This window comes from Oncorhynchus kisutch, unplaced genomic scaffold (assembly GCF_002021735.2).
Source record: "Oncorhynchus kisutch isolate 150728-3 unplaced genomic scaffold, Okis_V2 scaffold1284, whole genome shotgun sequence".
Taxonomy (NCBI): domain Eukaryota; kingdom Metazoa; phylum Chordata; class Actinopteri; order Salmoniformes; family Salmonidae; genus Oncorhynchus; species Oncorhynchus kisutch.
Window position 1 is genome coordinate 1 of NW_022263229.1, and position 15000 is coordinate 15000.

The 15000-nt window shown below is 46.6% G+C and overlaps 1 long non-coding RNA gene across 1 annotated transcript in view; it reads right to left on the reverse strand.

Annotated features, from left to right (window-relative positions):
• Positions 1–11: 11 nt before the first annotated feature.
• Positions 12–15000, reverse strand: part of LOC116365784 (uncharacterized) — a 16858-nt gene continuing 1869 nt past the window's right edge. The window contains exons 2-3 of the long non-coding RNA XR_004208155.1: positions 7038–7243; positions 12–154 (exon numbers count right to left, since the gene is read on the reverse strand). This is a non-coding gene — a long non-coding RNA (uncharacterized LOC116365784). The remainder of the gene's footprint in view (positions 155–7037; positions 7244–15000) is intronic.

Genomic DNA, 15000 nt, shown 5'->3' on the forward strand with positions numbered 1-15000 from the left:
CCAAAGCGGATGCCTTCGGACCCCACCACGCTGTCCTGAAAGGAATTCATGATGGCCGAGATGAAGTCCTTAACCCTGGAGAAGCTGGTCTGGCCCACGCCCCACGACTCATCCACCAAGAACACCAGGTCTGCAGGCTCCGCCGTCCGACATGCTGGGGGGAGAGCAGATATATGACTGGTTTAGTGGTTTAGTGTTGCAAGACTCCATTCCATTTCCCAGAATTCGGGTTGGAGGACTGCAGATTTCCTGCAGGGATGTCTGTATATCAGTCTGTATTCAGCATGAGAAGATGTGCGTCTCTGCATCCTTTCCATTGCATCTTTTAGTTGAGTGGGATTTCTCTCAGCCTCGGGGAACATAAAGGCCAGATTAACTGAGTGTTGGCACCTGTTCATTTCACAAGAGAAGACAAAACAAAGAAGAAAAAGAGTGTCTTTATTAAAACTGAATTCCAAAGCCTCCTTCATTTAATGTAGCTTAGTTTCACCTATTGTTCCTCTCATGTTTCGTTCTCTGTGAAACCAGAAACTCAACTGATCTGTTTCTGATCTGTTTCTGATCTGTTTCACCCTGGACATTCTCATTTACAGCAACGACCTGCGGAATAGTTAGAGGGGAGAGGAGGGGGGATGATTGAGCCAATTGGACGCTAACAACCTTAGTGGCGTAAATGCCAACTGACCCACAATCAGCATCTCGGGCCAACTTCACCCCGCTCCTCTCCAAACAGTGTTCCCCATTCTACCACAAGGTGGCAGTATACCTCCATTAAATAGGGAAGGGGATACCTAGTCAGTTGCACAACCTTCTGCATTTAACCCAAACCCTCTGAATTGAAGAGGTTCAGGGAGCTTCCTTAATCGTAGTCATCGGTGCCTGAAGAGCAGTTGGTACTGGGGTTAACTGCATTGCTCAGGAGCAGAGCAGCACATTTTTCCACCTTGCGGATTTGAACCAGAAATCTTTCGGTTAGTGGCCCAACACTTTTGACTGCTAGGCTACCTGCCTCGGAAGGTAATACATTTCCGTGGCCAACCTTCTGCTGTCACAGACAGCGCACCACAAGGCTCCTATGAATGTTTAATGGCTCACAGATGAGGCGTTGAGACCATCAATATTCTGAGCAGTCCAGCAGTAACATTTTAGTACAGCGAAGAGGAAGGCTTGGAATAACAACATAAACAGCCTAAAGTGGGGCCAGACCCCGCATCCGCTCAAACACACACCGGGCGGTAGAATAGGTGTTGGGTCTCTTTGCATAACCACACACACTGGAACAGATGCACACCTGTTGCATGGTAATGGATGTAAATGTGTGTGTTTGTGGCGGACACACCCACAATATGAACCGTATTACTTGCCATATTAGCCACACACACTCTTTCACACACACACACACACACACACGAACAGTCTACACACATTGTCCCTGTCAGTGCCCCAGTATTACCGTGACAGAATAGATTACAACAGGGAATAGACGATACGGTCCAGTGATTGTGCTCTATGTGATAACTCAGCCTCTCTCCTTTCCCCTTGTCCTCTCTCGCTTTCCTCTCTCTTTTTATCCTACCCTTCCTTGGCTGCCATCCCGGGATTCAGCGGGGGTGACATATGTCCCGGCTCACCGCGGACCAGCATTCTGCTCCTGCTCACAAAACTACATCCTCCATTCTACAGTCAGGAGACTAAGTATCACAGGGAACCGTTTTGGAGACTACACCGACAAACTGCCTCTGGCCACATCGCCATGTAATGGAGTCTGTGACGCATGCTAAAACCTTTACAGGTCATGGGAAACGACAGTGTGAGTCATGACTGAGCACGGTTCCTAAGTCAAGCTTCACAAAGGCAGCAAACCACGCCAGGGCACAGGAACGTTCTTCCATTAGTTTAGTGTAATATGTTATGTCAGTGTGAACTGTTTACCCTCCAAATGGAGGAAGAGAACTATGGAACACAGCAGCAGAGAAACAGCAGAGAATACAAGGACAGATTGACGGACAGACAGATTGACGGATGGACAGATTGACGGACGGACAGATTGACGGACGGACCGATTGACGGACGGACCGATTGACGGACGGACCGATTGACGGACGGACCGATTGACGGACGGACAGATTGACGGAGGGACAGATTGACGGACGGACCGATTGACGGACAGACTGATTGACAGACAGACAGACAGATGGATGGACTCGAGGATGGACAGATTGACGGACGGACAGATTGACGGACAGACAGACAGGCAGACTGACTGACTGAAGGATGAATGGATGGACAGACAGACTGACTTAAGGACGGACCGACGAACGGACAGGCAGATGGATAGACAAACAGATGGGAAAGAATATAAATTGTCCCGAGAGAGAGAGAGAGAGGGAGAGAGAGGGGAGAGAGAGCGAGAGAGAGAGAGAGAGAGAGAGAGAGAGAGAGAGAGAGAGAGAGAGAGAGAGAGAGAGAGAGAGAGAGAGACACAGACAGACAGACAGACAGACAAGACAGACAGACAGACAGACAGACAGACAGCAGACAGGACAGACAGGACAGGCCAGACAGACAGACAGACAGACCAGACAGACAGACAGACAGACAGACAAGACAGACAGACACAGACAAACAGACAGACAGACAGACAGACAGACAGACAGACAACAGACAGAAAGACAGACAGACAGAAGACGCAGACACAGACAGACCGACCAGACAGACAGACAGACAGACAGACAGACAGCAGACAGACAGGACAGACATACAGACCGACAGACAGACAGACAAGAAAGACGACAGAGAGACACAGACGACAGACAGACAGAGAGGAGAGACACAGACACAGACACACAGGCAGAGAGACACAGACACAGACACAGACACACAGACGAGACACAGACACAGGACCAGACAGACAGACAGACAGAAGACAGACCAGACAGACAGACAGACAGACAGACAGACAGACAGACAGACAGACAGACAGACGACAGACAGACAGACAGACCAGACAGACAGACAGACAGACAGACAAGACAGACAGACAGACAGGACAGACAGACAGGACAGACAGACAGACAGACAGACAGGACAGACAGACAGACAACAGACAGACAGACAGACAGGACAGACAGACAGACAGACAGACAGACAGGACAGACAGACAGAAAGACAGACAGAAAGAAAGACAGACAGAACAGACAGACAGACGACAGACAGACAGACAGACAGACAGACAGACAGACAGACAGACAGACACAGACAGACAGACAGACAGACAGACAGACAGACAGACAGACAGACAGACAGACACAGACAGACAGACAGACAGACAGACAGACAGACGACAGACAGACAGACAGACAGACAGACAGACAGACAGACAGACAGACAGACAGACAGACAGACAGACAGACAGACAGACAGACAGGACAGACAGACAGACAGACAGACAGACAGACAGACAGACAGACAGACAGACAGACAGACAGACAGACAGACAGACAGACAGACAGACAGACAGACAGACAGACAGGACAGACAGACAGACCGACAGACAGACAGACAGACAGACAGACAGACAAGACAGACAGACAGTACAGGACAGGACAGACAGACAGGACAGACAGACAGAAGACAGACAGACAGACAGACAGACAGACCGGACAGGACAGACCAGACAGACAGACGACGACAGACAGACAGACAGACAGACAGAAGACAGGACAGACAGACAGCAGACAGACAGACAGACGACAGACAGACAGACAGACAGACAGGACAGACAGCAGACAGACAGACAGACAGACAGACCGACAGACAGACAGACAGACAGAAGACAGACAGACAGACAGACAGACAGACAGACAGACAGACAGACAGACAGACAGACAGACAGACAGACAGAGGGGAAAAGATAAATTGTCCAGACTGTATACTGTGTCTGGCAGGTGAGAACCACATGTCTAGAATTGCTAGACAACACATGGTGAAGGGTCATTATAGTTCAGTACCTGTCCACTGTTGTCCACCTAGTTGCTACATATCATCATCTAACAATACAACACAGTCAACAGTCTGTTCATTATTCATACATTCTAATATTGGGACATAATAACTTGGATCCATGTGTGAATCTTGACCAAAAGAGAACAAGCCCCAAGAATGGCAACAGTTGCTACTCCAATGGTACCTTTCCAGACAGGCTTTAGTCTTGAGTTGGTTCCTCTAGTTTCAACACAGCTGCCAGCCAGGCTGGTGTATTTGACAAAATGCCATCTGCACCATCTAAGTTCTACTTTGGAAAAAGGTAACGTAAAAAAATTATATTTAAATGCAATTTAATCTCACAGAACATGAGAGTCAGTGACGTTTGTGTTTAAATCAAGCCCAGTCTAAAGCCTTCTGTCAGTTAAACATCGTAAGCATAGAATTATAGTACTGCTGCAGATTCAAGGGGAAGCCTGACCGGGACTCAACCTCAGCACCTTAGCCATTACACTGAAAGGTCAGATCTTCTCAGCGAGGTTGTTAGGTGTTGCACAAACATTGTTCATTCCAATAGTTGGAAAGTAAAAAAAAAAAAAAAAATGCATTACTGGCTGCCAATCAGATTCCACCCCGAGAGTTGATCTTTAGCCAGTTGATTGGCTAATTCAACCTTCCATGGCATCCAAGAACATCGGAAGCTGTGTACAGTAAACCTCTAGCAGGCATGCATTTGATTTAGCTTGGAATTTGCACTTTTGGGACTATGCCATTGGTTCTGATATACCGGGCAAACCAAATGAAGCCCAGCTAAAGTATTTGAACAGATTTGACATATGTATTTGACACAGGTATGATGTACAGTACCAAACCTAAGGCCAAGATTTGACAGTGGACTGTAGTCTGACAGATAGTGGTGAACAGGAGGCACCCAGATGTTCAGAATGCCCTACCTACCTAGTCCATCCAGGTGTCTAGACATACTGGACATACAGACATTATTTAGTCTAGCACTTGTGTCTGAAACAGATAGACGGAGCATGAGAAGAAGACAGGATGGAGAGAGGAGAAGAAGAACAGGATGGAGAGAAGAGAAGAAGGACAGGATGGAGAGAAGAGAAGAAGGAGAGGATGTAGAGAGGAGAAGAAGGACAGGATGGAGAGAAGAGAAGAAGAACAGGATGAAGAGAAGAGAAGAAGGAGAGGACTGAGAGAGGAGAAGAAGGACAGGATGGAGAGAAGATAAGAAGGAGAGGACTGAGAGAGGAGAAGAAGGACAGGATGGAGAGAAGAGAAGAAGGAGAGGATGTAGAGAGGAGAAGAAGGACAGGATGGGGAGAAGCAAAGAAGAACAGGATGAAGAGAAGATAAAAAGGAGAGGACTGAGAGAGGAGAAGGACAGGATGGAGAGAAGAGAAGAAGGAGAGGATGTAGAGAGGAGAAGAAGGACAGGATGGAGAGAAGAGAAGGATAGGCTGGAGAAAGGAGAAGGACAGGATGGAGAGAGGAGAAGGACAGGATGGAGAGAGGAGAAGGACAGGATGGAGAGAGGAGAAGAGGACAGGATGGGGAGAGGAGAAGGACAGGATGGAGAGAGGAGAAGAAGGACAGGATGGAGAGAAGAGAAGAAGGAGAGGACTGAGAGAGGAGAAGAAGGACAGGATGGAGATAAGAGAAGAAGCGAGGACGTAGAGAGGATAAGGACAGGATGGAAAGAGGAGAAGGACAGGGTGAGAGAGGAGAAGAAGGACAGGATGGAGAGAGGAGAAGGAGAACAGGATGGAGAGAGGAGAAGGACAGGATGGAGAGAGGAGAAGGACAGGATGGAGAGAGGAGAAGGACAGGATGGAGAGAGAAGGACAGGATGGAGAGAGGAGAAGAAGGACAGGATGGGGAGAGGAGAAGGACAGGATGGAGAGAGGAGAAGAAGGACAGGATGGAGAGAAGAGAAGAAGGAGAGGACTGAAAGAGGAGAAGAAGGACAGGATGGAGATAAGAGAAGAAGGCGAGGACATAGAGAGTAGAAGGACAGGATGGAAAGAGGAGAAGGACAGGGTGGAGAGAGGAGAAGAAGGACAGGATGGAGAGAGGAGAAGAAGAACAGGATGGAGAGAGGAGAAGGACAGGATGGAGAGAGGAGAAGGACAGGATGGAGAGAGGAGAAGGACAGGATGGAGAGAGAAGGACAGGATGGAGAGAGGAGAAGAAGGACAGGATGGGGAGAGGAGAAGGACAGGATGGAGAGAGGAGAAGAAGGACAGGATGGAGAGAGGAGAAGAAGGACAGGATGGAGATAAGAGAAGGCGAGGACGTAGAGAGGAGAAGGACAGGATGGAAAGAGGAGAAGGACAGGGTGGAGAGAGGAGAAGAAGGACAGGATGGCGAGAGGAGAAGAAGAACAGGATGGTGAGAGGAGAAGGACAGGATGGAGAGAGGAGAAGAAGGACAGGATGGAGAGAGGAGGAGAAGGACAGGACGGAGAGAGGAGAAGGGGGAGAGGATGGAGAGAGGAGGAGAAGGACAGGACGGAGAGAGGAGAAGAAGGAGAGGACGGAGAGAGGAGGAGAAGGACAGGACGGAGAGAGGAGAAGGACAGGACGGAGAGAGGAGAAGAAGGACAGGACGGAGAGAGGAGAAGGAGGAGAGGACGGAGAGAGGAGAAGAAGGAGAGGATGGAGAGAGGAGGAGAAGGACAGGACGGAGAGAGGAGAAGGACAGGACGGAGAGAGGAGAAGAAAGGAAAGGGTAAGTGGGTGGTGGGGAGACACATAGAACGAGATGGAGGGTGGGATGGAAAGAAATAATGAGAGGAAGGTTTGGTGAGATATAGGGAGATAAGTGGAACAAGTAGAGAAATGGTGAGATAGATAAGGAGGAACAGAGACGGAGAGAGAGAGGAGGGGGAGAGAGACGGAGAGAGAAACAGAGAGAGATAGTGAGAGATGTTGAGAAAGCTGAGGAAAGGGAATGGTCAGGAGAGAAATGGAGAGAGGGAGGAGAGAGAGAGAGGCAGAGAGAGGGATGGAGAGGGAGAAAGAGGTCAAATCCAATACCTTCTGCCTGTTCAGTGACTGCCTGGTGGGAGAGAGACAGGGACAGCAGAAAAATCCACAAACAGGAATGGCCCATGTTCTGTCCTCCTCCTCCTCTTTTATCCCTCCTTCTCCTCCTCTTCTCTCCTGTTCCTGGTCGTCTCCTCAGATCTCCTCCGACAGATCCACGTCCTCATTAAGATTCAGCTCAGACTCTTCTCTCTTTTCTGAAAGCAACAAAGTGAAACAGTTAAACAAGGCCCACACATGAGTGTTTTCTACACAACACTATCACATGTTGAATCAGACTGATCCCAGGTCAGCATGTCAGGCCAGAAAGAGGACATCCTCACGGTCTGAGGGCCTCAGGTAGGTCTCTATCTTCATGAGTACAATAATATCTGCTACACTTACATATCCCTATACTCAGCTGACTCATTTGTTTCCCATGCAGGAATCAACACCCTCCTCTAAGCAGCTGAGAACCATCACGATAGTCAAATATTCACAAAATCATATCAAAGCCATGACATTTCAGACGGTGAATCACGCACATCCCTTTCAGTAGCTAACAGTCAGTGTGATGTTTCACACAGTTGAACATGGCTACCACAATGTGGACCCCTAACGAATGTTCACTTTGTAAGAAACCTGGGTGATCAAGGCTTCATGGCAGGACTTCTATTTGTGCACATGGCCATGAATATACTCCTGTCTACAACACGTCAGTACCAAGGTTGTTACTATGGAGACTGTCGACAGCTCCCTTGAAACAAGCTAAGCAATTAGGCACAATGAACATTCACCATCTCACAGCGAACAACACTGATATACTAAATCAACATCCAGCTCTAAGCAACTGAAAACCATCACGATAGTAAAATATTCACAGTATTCATGAAATCATATCATGGGCCATGACATTTCAGATGGTGAATCATGCCTATCCCTTTCAGTAGATAACAGTCAGTTAACTACCATATGGGTCTTTTTCCTGACAATGTGACCTGATCAAATTATGAGATAAAGTTATAGCCTATAACTAAGGCCCAGATTTTTCCCAAGTCTACTTCCTGATCCTGGTCATTGTATTCTATATAGTCTAAACTGCATAACCATCCCCTCAGAATCAAGGTCGTCTGGAATGGGAGCCATAGCATCTACCTCGGCTTTGAGGCATACCTGGCCTGCCACGGTCCCCCAGACCAGAACACCTATCCTGGGGAAGAGATTAGTCGAGCCCCCTGCCCTGAAGCCTTCTCTCACTCATAGCCCTGGAACTCACATACCAGGTCTGATTAATCCCTGAGCTAGGCTAAGACACCATAGCTAATTGTTTCCTCTGTCTGTCTGTGTGTGGTGTGTGTGTGTGTGTGTGTGTGTGTGTGTGTCTGTGTGTGTGTGTGTCTGTGTGTGTGTGTGTCTGTGTGTGTGTGTGTCTGTGTGTGTGTGTGTGTGTGTGTGTGTGTGTGTGTGTGTGTGTGTGTGTGTGTGTGTGTGTGTGTGTGTGTGTGTGTGTGTGTGTGTGTGTGTGTGTGTGTGTGTGTGTGTGTGTCTGTGTGTGTGTGTGTGTGTGTGTCTGTGTGTGTGTGTGTGTGTGCATGTTGAGTTTGATCGCGACACCAAAGAAAATCTGTAATAACAGACATCTGTGTCCAGCTCTCATCTCCACCTGTAGGTACGCATCTGTGTCGATGTGTGTGTCCACGTGTGTGTGTGTGTTTGTATGTGTGTGTGTGTGTTTGTATGTTTGTGTGTGTCTGTATATATGTGTGTCCATCTGTGTGTGTGTGTCAGCATTTCTTTGTGCGGTCCCTAATCTACAATCTAATAGACAGCAAGTTCTCTGTGACCAGACCATGAAATCTGGTGTCCTTTGCATTAACATGTCACGGCCTGCACTATAGCAATACATTTCAAAGAGGAGAAGTGTGTCTGGTGAAACCTTCAGCGTTCCTCCCAGTAATCAGGTCTGGGAAAGGATACGTATTAACTGTCTATGAAGGTACATTGGGTCTGCAATCCAAGGTTAATGATTGTTTCCACCAATCTCTCCCTTTAGGACACACACACACACACTTCAGAAGAGAAAGTGCATGCATTCCAGGTCATGGAGTCCCTGGAAGGAGAGCATAGCCTCAAGGCTACTCTACATTTCAGGACAATTGGAATTTTCTATCTGCTTTGCTGACGTGACATTAAAAGGTGCTTCTGCAAAGACAGCGCTTCAGATACATTTAAAAGACAACATTTCTGATCCTTAAGAGTCTGTTGACGCACCCCCTGCATCACTCTAAGTAACATAATGAGAAAGGTTTAAGCTGGAGATATCAGGGGTTTCCGCGTACGTCGGCCTTCCTCATCTGCGGTGGACGAGTTACAAAGGGGTTCTAAAATATCAAATAGCTGAATGATCCATGGTATGACCATCGTAAAACAATTCCATATGTCAGCCTCCCAAACGGCTTAGACTTTTAGAGGTCATAAAAGGTCAATAGATTAGCTATGGTGAGGTTGTGATTTTTAGATGGCATTTATAGTATCTCTGTATTTTTGCCTTTCCCTACAGTAGGTGTGTGTGTGTGTCAAGTCTGTTTTAGCTCAGCTAGTAAATACAGATACCAGATAGAGCTACACCTCCCCCTTAACCCCTCACCCCATCTCTGAATCTCTCCATCCCTCCATCAAAACATCCCTCCATCCCTCCATCAAAACATCCCTCCATCAAAACATCCCTCCATCAAAACATCCCTCCATCAAAACATCCATCCATCAAAACATCCCTCCATCCCTCCATCAAAACATCCATCCCTCCATCAAAACATCCATCCCTCCATCAAAACATCCCTCCATCCCTCCATCCCTCCATCAAAACATCCATCCATCCCTCCATCAAAACATCCCTCCATCCCTCCATCAAAACATCCATCCATCAAAACATCCATCCCTCCATCAAAACATCCATCCATCAAAACATCCATCCCTCCATCAAAACATCCATCCCTCCATCAAAACATCAATCCATCAAAACATCCATCCCTCCATCAAAACATCCATCCCTCCATCAAAACATCCCTCCATCCCTCCATCAAAACATCCATCCCTCCATCAAAACATCCCTCCATCCCTCCATCAAAACATCCATCCATCAAAACATCCATCCCTCCATCAAAACATCCATCCCTCCATCAAAACATCAATCCATCAAAACATCCCTCCATCAAAACATCCATCCATCAAAACATCCCTCCATCCCTCCATCAAAACATCCCTCCATCAAAACATCCCTCCATCAAAACATCCATCCATCAAAACATCCCTCCATCCCTCCATCAAAACATCCCTCCATCAAAACATCCCTCCATCAAAACATCCATCCATCAAAACATCCCTCCATCCCTCCATCAAAACATCCCTCCATCCCTCCATCAAAACATCCCTCCATCCCTCCATCAAAACATCCATCCCTCCATCAAAACATCCATCCCTCCATCAAAACATCCATCCCTCCATCAAAACATCCCTCCATCCCTCCATCCCTCCATCAAAACATCCATCCCTCCATCCCTCCATCCCTCCATCAAAACATCCATCCATCCCTCCATCAAAACATCCCTCCATCCCTCCATCAAAACATCCATCCATCAAAACATTCATCCCTCCATCAAAACATCCATCCATCAAAACATCCATCCCTCCATCAAAACATCCATCCCTCCATCAAACATCAATCCATCAAAACATCCATCCCTCCATCAAAACATCCATCCCTCCATCAAAACATCCCTCCATCCCTCCATCAAAACATCCATCCCTCCATCAAAACATCCCTCCATCCCTCCATCAAAACATCCATCCATCAAACATCCATCCCTCCATCAAAACATCCATCCCTCCATCAAAACATCAATCCATCAAAACATCCCTCCATCAAAACATCCATCCATCAAAACATCCCTCCATCCCTCCATCAAAACATCCCTCCATCAAAACATCCCTCCATCAAAACATCCATCCATCAAAACATCCCTCCATCCCTCCATCAAAACATCCCTCCATCAAAACATCCCTCCATCAAAAACATCCATCCATCAAAACATCCCTCCATCCCTCCATCAAAACATCCCTCCATCCCTCCATCAAAACATCCCTCCATCCCTCCATCAAACATCCATCCCTCCATCAAAACATCCATCCCTCCATCAAAACATCCATCCCTCCATCAAAACATCCCTCCATCCCTCCATCCCTCCATCAAAACATCCATCCATCCCTCCATCAAAACATCCCTCCATCCCTCCATCAAAACATCCATCCATCAAAACATCCATCCCTCCATCAAAACATCCATCCCTCCATCAAAACATCAATCCATCAAAACATCCATCCCTCCATCAAAACATCCATCCTTCCATCAAACATCCATCCCTCCATCAAACCATCCATCCCTCCATCAAACATCCATCCCTCCATCAAACCATCCATCCCTCCATCAAAACATCCATCCATCAAAACATCCATCCATCAAACATCCATCCCTCCATCGAAACATCCATCCCTCCATCAAAACATCCATCCCTCCATCAAACATCCATCCCTCCATCAAACCATCCATCCCTCCATTTAAACATCCATCCCTCCATCAAACATCCATCCCTCCATCAAAACATCCATCCCTCCATCAAACCATCCATCCCTCCATTTAAACATCCATCCCTCCATCAAAACATCCATCCATCCCTCCATCAAAACATCCCTCCATCCCTCCATCAAAACATCCATCCATCAAAACATCCATCCCTCCATCAAAACATCCATCCATCAAAACATCCATCCCTCCATCAAAACATCCATCCCTCCATCAAAACATCAATCCATCAAAACATCCATCCCTCCATCAAAACATCCATCCCTCCATCAAAACATCCCTCCATCCCTCCATCAAAACATCCATCCCTCCATCAAAACATCCCTCCATCCCTCCATCAAAACATCCATCCATCAAAACATCCATCCCTCCATCAAACATCCATCCCTCCATCAAAACATCAATCCATCAAAACATCCCTCCATCAAAACATCCATCCATCAAAACATCCCTCCATCCCTCCATCAAAACATCCCTCCATCAAAACATCCCTCCATCAAAACATCCATCCATCAAAACATCCCTCCATCCCTCCATCAAAACATCCCTCCATCAAAACATCCCTCCATCAAACATCCATCCATCAAAACATCCCTCCATCCCTCCATCAAAACATCCCTCCATCCCTCCATCAAAACATCCCTCCATCCCTCCATCAAAACATCCATCCCTCCATCAAAACATCCATCCCTCCATCAAAACATCCATCCCTCCATCAAAACATCCCTCCATCCCTCCATCCCTCCATCAAAACATCCATCCATCCCTCCATCAAAACATCCCTCCATCCCTCCATCAAAACATCCATCCATCAAAACATCCATCCCTCCATCAAAACATCCATCCCTCCATCAAAACATCAATCCATCAAAACATCCATCCCTCCATCAAAACATCCATCCTTCCATCAAACATCCATCCCTCCATCAAACCATCCATCCCTCCATCAAACATCCATCCCTCCATCAAACCATCCATCCCTCCATCAAAACATCCATCCATCAAAACATCCATCCCTCCATCAAAACATCCATCCCTCCATCAAAACATCCATCCCTCCATTGAAACATCCATCCCTCCATCAAAACATCCATCCCTCCATTGAAACATCCATCCCTCCATCAAAACATCCATCCCTCCATCAAAACATCCATCCCTCCATTGAAACATCCATCCCTCCATCAAAACATCCATCCCTCCATTGAAACATCCATCCCTCCATCAAAACATCCATCCCTCCATTGAAACATCCATCCCTCCATTGAAACATCCATCCCTCCATTGAAACATCCATCCCTCCATTGAAACATCCATCCCTCCATTGAAACATCCATCCCTCCATTGAAACATCCATCCCTCCATTGAAACATCCATCCCTCCATCAAAACATCCATCCCTCCATTGAAACATCCATCCCTCCATCAAAACATCCATCCCTCCATCAAAACATCCATCCCTCCATCAAAACATCCATCCCTCCATCAAAACATCCATCCCTCCATTGAAACATCCATTCCTCCATCAAACCATCCATTCCTCCATCCCTCCATCGAAACATCCATCCCTCCATCAAACTATCCATTCCTCCATCCCTCCATCGAAACATCCATCCCTCCATCAAACCATCCATTCCTCCATCCCTCCATCGAAACATCCATCCCTCCATCAAACTATCCATTCCTCCATCCCTCCATCGAAACATCCATCCCTCCATCAAACCATCCATTCCTCCATCCCTCCATCAAAACATCCATCCTGCTAGATCACCTCTCTAGACCCTAGATCAACTTCAGATCAACTTCAGATCAACTTCAGGTAGAAATGAAATCCGAACATTTTCCCCCATAGTTTTATTTCCCAGCAGTTTGAAGGCCTGGCCAGATAACGTCAGGGTGTTTGACTGTTTGAGAGGCATGTTGAGTTTACAGCCAGTCAGATGGGAGAGCTGCCAGAGGTTACACAGCATACCCAGAAGATACACAACACCTCTCCATTCACATACCAATCCAAGCCAGTCCTGTCTCTGCTTGTATCCTGCTACATACTTTACATGTTAGAGTGTAGAAACTTACAGTTGTAGAAACCTGACATCAGTTTACAGATGTAGGATCTTCATTTGGGCAGCTTGCTACAACAGGAATATAATCCTGCAGCAACAGGACATTATTATGAATTATTATGTGGATTATAATTAATGGACATTATTGTTGGGGTTGATACATTTCTTGTTAGGGAAAATTAAGTCTGAAATTTAAAAGTGAAAATTGGCGGCTACTTCACAAGGGGTCAAAGCATGTGTTAGTCAAAAGGACCCTCTGCTTCTTTCAACTTCACCAATAGAACCCTCTGCCTCTTTCAACTTCACCAATAGAACCCTCTGCTTCTTTCAACTTCACCAATAGAACCCTCTGCTTCTTTCAACTTCACCAATAGAACCCTCTGCTTCTTTCAACTTCACCAATAGAACCCTCTGCCTCTTTCAACTTCACCAATAGAACCCTCTGCTTCTTTCAACTTCACCAATAGAACCCTCTGCTTCTTTCAACTTCACCAATAGAACCCTCTGCTTCTTTCAACTTCACCAATAAAACCCTCTGCTTCTTTCAACTTCACCAATAGAACCCTCTGCTTCTTTCAACTTCACCAATAGAACCCTCTGCTTCTTTCAACTTCACCAATAGAACCCTCTGCTTCTTTCAACTTCACCAATAGAACCCTCTGACTCTTTCAACTTCACCAATAGAACCCTCTGCTTCTTTCAACTTCACCAATAGAACCCTCTGCTTCTTTCAACTTCACCAATAGAACCCTCTGCTTCTTTCAACTTCACCAATAGAACCCTCTGCTTCTTTCAACTTCACCAATTGAACCCTCTGCTTCTTTCAACTTCACCAATTGAACCCTCTGCTTCTTTCAACTTCACCAATAGAACCCTCTGCTAATTTCAACTTCACCAATTATCCAGATATAATACTTGAGCTAAGATTGATTAAGCTGCCCAGTACAATGGAACCAAATACATAGTCCCGAAAGTGCAAACTCCAAGCTAATTCAAAGGCGCTTCAAAGAGTTGCAGGCATTTGAAAGTACTTGACATATTATGTTCTGTACTGACCCAGGTCTGCAATGATGTAAGTGCACACTTCTATGGACTCTTAATCAGCAATGGACCAGGCCTCACTCTGAAGATGCAGAGGGGCATTTCTGCAAAGGCTACACTCACAAACAGGTCAGCAGCACTCAGCAACCTCTGACAACGTCCCTGCAACGCTCTCACAATGCAATCACTTGTGTCCAGCCTGGCAGCCCAGGCACTGGAGAGGGTATTGTGTCTGT